Genomic DNA, 7,148 nt, shown 5'->3' on the forward strand with positions numbered 1-7,148 from the left:
ACTCTCTCTCTCTCCCCACTCTCTCTCTCCCCCACTCTCTCTTTCTCTCCCCCGGATCTCTCTCTCTCTCTCTCCCCCCCCCCCACTCTCTCTCTCTCTCTCCCCCCCACTCTCTCTCTCTCTCCCCCCACTCTCTCTCTCTCTCTCCCCCCACTCTCTCTCTCTCTCCCCACTCTCTCTCTCTCCCCCCACTCTCTCTCCCCCCACTCTCTCTCTCTCTCTCTCTCTCCCCCCACTCTCTCTCTCTCTCCCCCACTCTCTCTCTCTCTCTCTCTCTCTCTCTCCCCCCACTGTCTATCTCTCTCCCCCCACTCTCTCTCTCTCTCTCTCTAACCCCCCCACACTCTGGATCTCTTATTTACCCTATATATCTTACTTGCCCTATACTACACCGAAATAACCTATACTGCTGTCTTCCAGATCTGACTCAAGCTTCACACGGAAGACATCGGAACACCCCCTAACCCAGAAGACAGGTAGGGAACACCTCCCCAATGTATAACATTGCGGGAATGAGGGTACCTGGACATTGAGGGACTGCGGATCAGGTAAGATCCCAGGCGGAATTGCTGCTTTAGATACTGTATTATGAAGCGGGGACGTCCAGACACTGGTTAAGAGGTTCAGGAAACTAGTCATTCACACCTGGCTTTTATTTCTAGATCTGACATTTACGCACACACACACTTACACACACACACACACACACACACGTATCAAGGACTAATTATAGTATAATGTAATACAATAAATACATTTATGTAAAAAATGAATGTTGTTCTGGCTAGGAATCTATTAAATGTATTTTATTTATATATTTTATTTTAAAGCGGGGTTGGGGGCGGGACTAGGGTTGGGGGTGGGACTAGGGGTGGGGTTGGGGCGGGACTAGGGGCGGGGTTGGGGGCGGGACTAGGTGGCGAGTAGATTTTTTGGTTGGGCGAGTAGATTTTTGGGTGATTTGTCGAACACTGATAATGATGATGATTATATTTTATTTATTTATAAATGTTTTACCAGGAAGCAATACATTGAGTGTTACCTCTCGTTTTCAAGTATGTCCTGGGCATATTCAGATGTACAGTACATGCTTTATTTTACCAACTAATAACGCAGAATATTGCATTACAATGCAAAATATCAGTATTTCTATAGGATTCAATAGCAGTCCTAGTATATACTATATACCCAAAAGGGAGTAATATATAATATATAAAAAAGTACATAAATTCAGTGCGCTACTTATTACTACTACAAAAATGTACCCACTGACACAAGTGGATTGTGTACACCCTGGCACAATATTCAGAAATCAACCAGTATCAACTTCTAAATATAATTGACTTTATATTGCGATTAGTGGGCCACATAAAACTCAAATGTGTTCAGGATGTGACTAAATTAGCTTAAAGGGGCAGTTACCCCAATATGATCGATTTGGAAAGTGAGATGAATGTGACAATTAAAAGCAAATTAGCACTTTTATTTTTATTTAATTTTTCTTAGCTGTTTTTTATTTGATTTTCTTATTTTAAAAGCCCTGAAGCCCACAGTAAAGTGTCCGCATAGCAACTCCCGCAATGTATTCTCACTTTGCGGATGGCACAACGCAGCACATGACAGCAAATGCAGACTACAAAGGATCTTATCTGAAAAAAAAAGTTATTCTTAATCTTCACAGATAATGATGCTTACAAAGGTCACTTAAATGCTGGGCTATTTTTGTAGCAATAAAATACATTTAAGCAAAAATCAACGGACAAGAAAGAAAACTAGAGAGGTGCAAACAAACAACCCACTGTGCAGAATTGTTAACAATTCGTTCAAAGTAAAAATATGTGAAACATGCAGGGGAACTGCCCCTTTAAGATATGAAGATCTCTCCATCTGTTTTTGGCATCAATTTGAGAAAATGTTTTCCCATTCTGTTATGCTATTTCAGCTCCTGTTTGACCCGTGATCGGTAGCTACAATGTTGCTGCTAGTTTTCAGAATCCTGTTGGCAGCTTTCATTTGTAGTCATTATATTTCATTAGTTTCTACCAGTATCTCCAGCACCAATGATCCCTTTCATTGAGGAAATATGATGTGGTTCTAGGATTGCATGTATATAAGCCATTGGTCTGGTAGCAGCCTCATTTATATACAGTAAGTTAAAAATTATAGTGCAACTCAAAAAAATAACATTAAAATGCACCCAAGAAGCCTAATTCATTGTTCTTTGCATCAGGAACATCACAAAAAAACACACACCTACAATAAATGCGTTCATTCATAAAACAGCATGGCAACAGCTCCAAACTATATAGGTCACCAGTAAACTTATTTAATGCATATTTTAATGATTCACACCCCTTACTTTCCAAAATAACTATATTGAGTTGACAAGTCTAAGGCAACTTGTGAGGAATGGCGTACTGGTGTCAGGTCCAACATGATTAGAACCCACAAACTTTGCTCTTCTCTGCAGCAGCTCTAGCAGTGAGCACTAAATCATCTGATAAATAGCACCACTGCTGTCACAGAATACCTTTGAGCTCTACTGCTCACACCTGTATCTAATCCAGCTATCAGCAAATTTCACAGGTATTTCAGGTGTGCTCTTTTTTGTGCACTAGGAACATTTAACTGGAAATGGCAACCAGGAAGTGGAAGTGGTCTGCTTCTAAAGAAACATAGGGGGCTACAGGTGTGAGCAGTTAGCAGTTTAAAAGTATGCTATGACAGTGAAGCTACCCAGTACCATATTCCTCATACAGTACCTTTAAACATGTCAAATCAATATAGTTTTTCTGGAAATCATGTTAGGAAGTTTGAGGTGTGAATCATTTAAATATACTTTGCATATCTCTCAGGTATGCTCCTTTCTGAGCACTAATGTCTCTCCCTATTTTATTTGGAGGGATGATTGAGGGGATATATATATATATTAGCTTCATAGGTAGCTTCACTGTATATATATATATATATTAGGATTCTGGTAAAATACATGTCTCTCCTCCATCCCTCAAATTGTGCTTCTGTTTGATATTGGCCATATAAAAAAGTTAGATAGTTGTATATTTTTACACTATTTGCAATAAATGTTACTCAGCGGAATTGCACCTTTAATAACGTTACTCTGCACATATTATGGAAGCAGGCATGTGTGGTGCAACCACGGCAACTTAGGCACTCAGACAATTTGGGAGGAAGATGGATGACGAGGGGTGGGCACAGAGCAGGGCGGCAGCAGAGGTGATCGGCAGTGGGAGAGGAGGTCGGCAGTAGAGACGGGCGGTGGTGGGAGAGGAGATTGGCGATAAAGACAGGCGGTGGCGGAAGAGGAAGACAAAAGACCATGGGATCGGAGCAGTGTGGCAGAGGAGACAGGTGGCTGGGAGGAGCACGTCCTAGCCGTCCAACCCTGAAGTTTTCACTGACTTCCGACATCTGATGCTTGTACAGCACAGGATCTTCCAGCTATTCTCATCTGCCACCCTGTTCCACTCCTGTGGTCTTCCGTCTTCCTCTCCCATCACTAGCTGTCTCTACTGCCGACCTCCTCTCCCACACCACCACAAAGAGGAAGAGGAGGACAGTGTGGGAGAAGATGAGGAGGAGGCGGTAAGAGAAGATGAGGAGGGAGATGAGAGGAGAAGAAGAAGAGAATGAGGGCCTGAGAGAAGAAGAGGAGGAGGGGGTGTGTGAAGAGGAGGATGGGTCATGTGAAGAGGAGGAGGGGTGTGTGAAGAGGAGGAGGGGGCGTGTGAAGAGGAGGAGGGGGGTGTGAAGAGGAGGAGGGGGAGGAGGGGGCATGTGAAGATGAGGGGGCGTTTGAAGAGGAGGGGTGTGTGAAGAGGAGGAGGGGGGGTGTGAAGGAGAGCAGGAGGAGGATGGGGGGTGAAAGAAAGAGGTGAGAAAGGAGGAAGGGCATGCAAGAAGAGGGGAGGTGGAGAGGAGGAGGGGGTTAGAGAAGAAGGTGAGAAAGGAGGAAGGGGATGTGAGAGAATGAGGAAAGAAAGGAGGAGGGGGTGCGAGAGAGAGGGGCTACTGTGAAGGTTCGCCTATGGGGTCGAATACCCTTGCACCATCCCTGGATGCAGGTAGATTTATTTTTCTACTGTACAGTACATTTCAGCTAATTCGTTAGTTCTTATTTGCAGAATGTCAGGCATATATAATGTTCAGCAGTGTTTATAAAGCAAACTGGTGGCATTCTTTTTCAACTTAGAGGTGACAGACATCTAGTTAAGCATTCTGCTAAAACACTTACATTATGTGCTGTAGGCCTTCATATCACAGCTTGTTAATAACAGGAGATGGGAGCAACTATATTTAAACCACAACACAGAGAACTTTGGTGATTAAAGGATTAGGGAAGAGCGAAGCCTGGCGCTGAGAAGGAATGTTCCACAGATGCATTATTTCATTTTCACCTTCTAGTTAAAAACCTTTGGTTGAATCAAACTGGGGAGCATGCTTGAACCAAAATAGGAATACAGTGAAGTAATAATATGCTTATATAATGTAATACCATCGAAACCTCAGTTGCCAGTCATTGACATAATTATCATCATTGTTTGCAGGAAAAATATGTTTAGCAATATGATACCAACAAAAAAAAAATAGATTAGTAAAACTATCATAGTCCAAACTTTATTTATTAGCACCAACAATTTGAGTTATTTTTAGCTGGTAAGTCATCAACATGAACAACATAAAACCCTATTTTAATTAATGCATTAAAGATTTCAGAACCAAGCAGAAAATTTAGTAAATAACGCCAGTACACTAATTTTGATGCTAGTCATAAAGTTCTGATAACTGGCGGAAACAGGCAACCGCCAAAATTATATGCAATTTTTTTTATCACCTACCCCAGGATGACATAAAGCCTATCTTTCTTATGTATAAAATCATCATTGTACACATACCGTATAAGCAAGATAAGCTATACCAACCTGAAAAATCTTATAAACCATGTATAATCTAATCTCTCCTGCTGAAATCCCTCTGCTGGCTTCCTATTAAATCCTGTATTACTTAAAAAAGGATCCTCCTATCTTTTAAGGCTATACACTCTTTTGTCCCTCCTTACATCTCATGCTATACACCTGCATGATTCTTGCGTTCTGCTCAAGGATGTCTTCTGTCTAGCCCTTTTGTTTCTAAGGCTAAGGCCCCGCTCCCTCCGTCAGCGCTCCCGCACTGCAGACAGGCGGGACGCTGACAGACACAGACCGCGATATATGCGGTCTGTAGGGAGCGGGAGCCGGAGCAGGAGGTGGGCGGGAGTGGGAGGTTTGAGCGGGAGGGGGGGCGTGGCTTGAGCGAAGGGACCTGCTACTCTCCCCCCCCTCCCTCCACGGGCTCGGGCTGGCACTCATACACACACGCAGACACACACACACACACACACTCAGGCACACACACACACAGACACACACAGACAGAGGCAGGCACTCGCACTCAGACACACACATACACACACACGCAGGCACTCTCTCACACACACACACATGCACGCAGGTAGGCACTCATACACACACACACACACACACAGAGGCAGGCACTCACGCACTCAGGCACACACATACACAAACACAGATAGGCACTCAGACACACACATACACACACACAGACAGGCACTCACGCTGCTTTCCCCCCACACTCCTCCCCGCTCCCCGAAGCCTCTCCTCCTCCCGAAGCCTCCCCTCCTCATTGGCTCACAGCCACACCACGTGACGCGTCAACGCTAGGGATCACCATTCTCTTGTATCCCGTAGCGGCTGACGCGTCACAGTGTGTAGTGAGCTGTGCAGCCAGGGGGGACCAGGACCGGCTCGGGAGGATGCCTGGGCGCACCGGGTCCCAGGCCTAAAGCTCTCTGCTGCCTAAAATCTCTCACTCACTGCCCCCACACCTCTGGAATGCCTTTCCCATGAATATCAAACTGGCACCCTTTCTTTTCATCTATAGGACCTTTCTTAAAACACATCTCTTTAACGAAGTATGAGGGTCACTCCGCTGGCTGATACTATACATTTTATATGCACTGACCTTGGCCCCTTAAAAACGCTCTTACCAAAACACCCTCCTACAGTCTCTGTAAGTTCTCCCTACTTACCACTTAGATTGTAAGCTCTTCGGGGCAGAATCTCCTTCTCTTAATGTTACTTTTATGTCTGGAGCGCTTATTCTCACTATTTGTTATATCATGTCCAATGTATTATTGCTGTGAAACGCTATGTACCTACATACATGCAGAAAAGAATAGAGAAATAAACGCAAGAAAACGTCCATATTGTTTAATATTTTATTGACAAGGTAAGAACAGGTACAAGCTAAGTACTGTATTACAATCACTTGAAGACATTTAGAGATGATTTATGCGATATCGTATATTTATATTATCCTTATGGGACATGCACCACAAACTTTTTTTGCCTTATGGGAGTGCCAACTGACCTTGTTGACTATATATATATATAACATTATGTTTGCTATGTATTGTCTAATCATTATTATGTGCTGCACCTGTGTGTCATGGGTTTTTGAGAGTATTTATATGTGTCCATATTCACTCTGTAATCACATCACCTTGATAAAGGTCCCGCACGCGGACCGAAACGTTGGAATGATGTCTTGTTAATACAATATATTCTTTTGACAACCATTTGGAGTGCTGCCTCTGATATTCGTCATCACACGGTATCGTATTGCCTATATATATATATATAGCATTGAGACAAAAGTCTTAGGTGGAGTACCCCTCCAAGGAGAATGAGTGAGGCTAGGATGTTATACTCCCAAAAGCACTTAAGATGTATAGCTGGAAAATGTAATCCCCCAAGCACCGAGGTAAGGATAATACACACCTGCCGGTGTCCAGCATCAAAACAACATCATAGTAATAATATGGGGTATATGAACAATAAATATCCGTGCAGCCATTGAAAGAATAGGAAAGTGGAATGAACTCACATACAATGCTGGAACTCTTGAATTGAGGAGCCGCAATATCCACTAATCCAGGGGTGTATTGTGCCTCCGTTGATGAAGATCAGCAGAAAAGGAGAGGAGAAAACAGAGCACTAAATCAGTACTGTTTGTTTGTTGTTTTTGATCCATTAAACTTTATTTTTTATCGTGGGAACGCACCTCTG

This window comes from Ascaphus truei, chromosome 5 (assembly GCF_040206685.1).
Source record: "Ascaphus truei isolate aAscTru1 chromosome 5, aAscTru1.hap1, whole genome shotgun sequence".
NCBI lineage: Eukaryota > Metazoa > Chordata > Amphibia > Anura > Ascaphidae > Ascaphus > Ascaphus truei.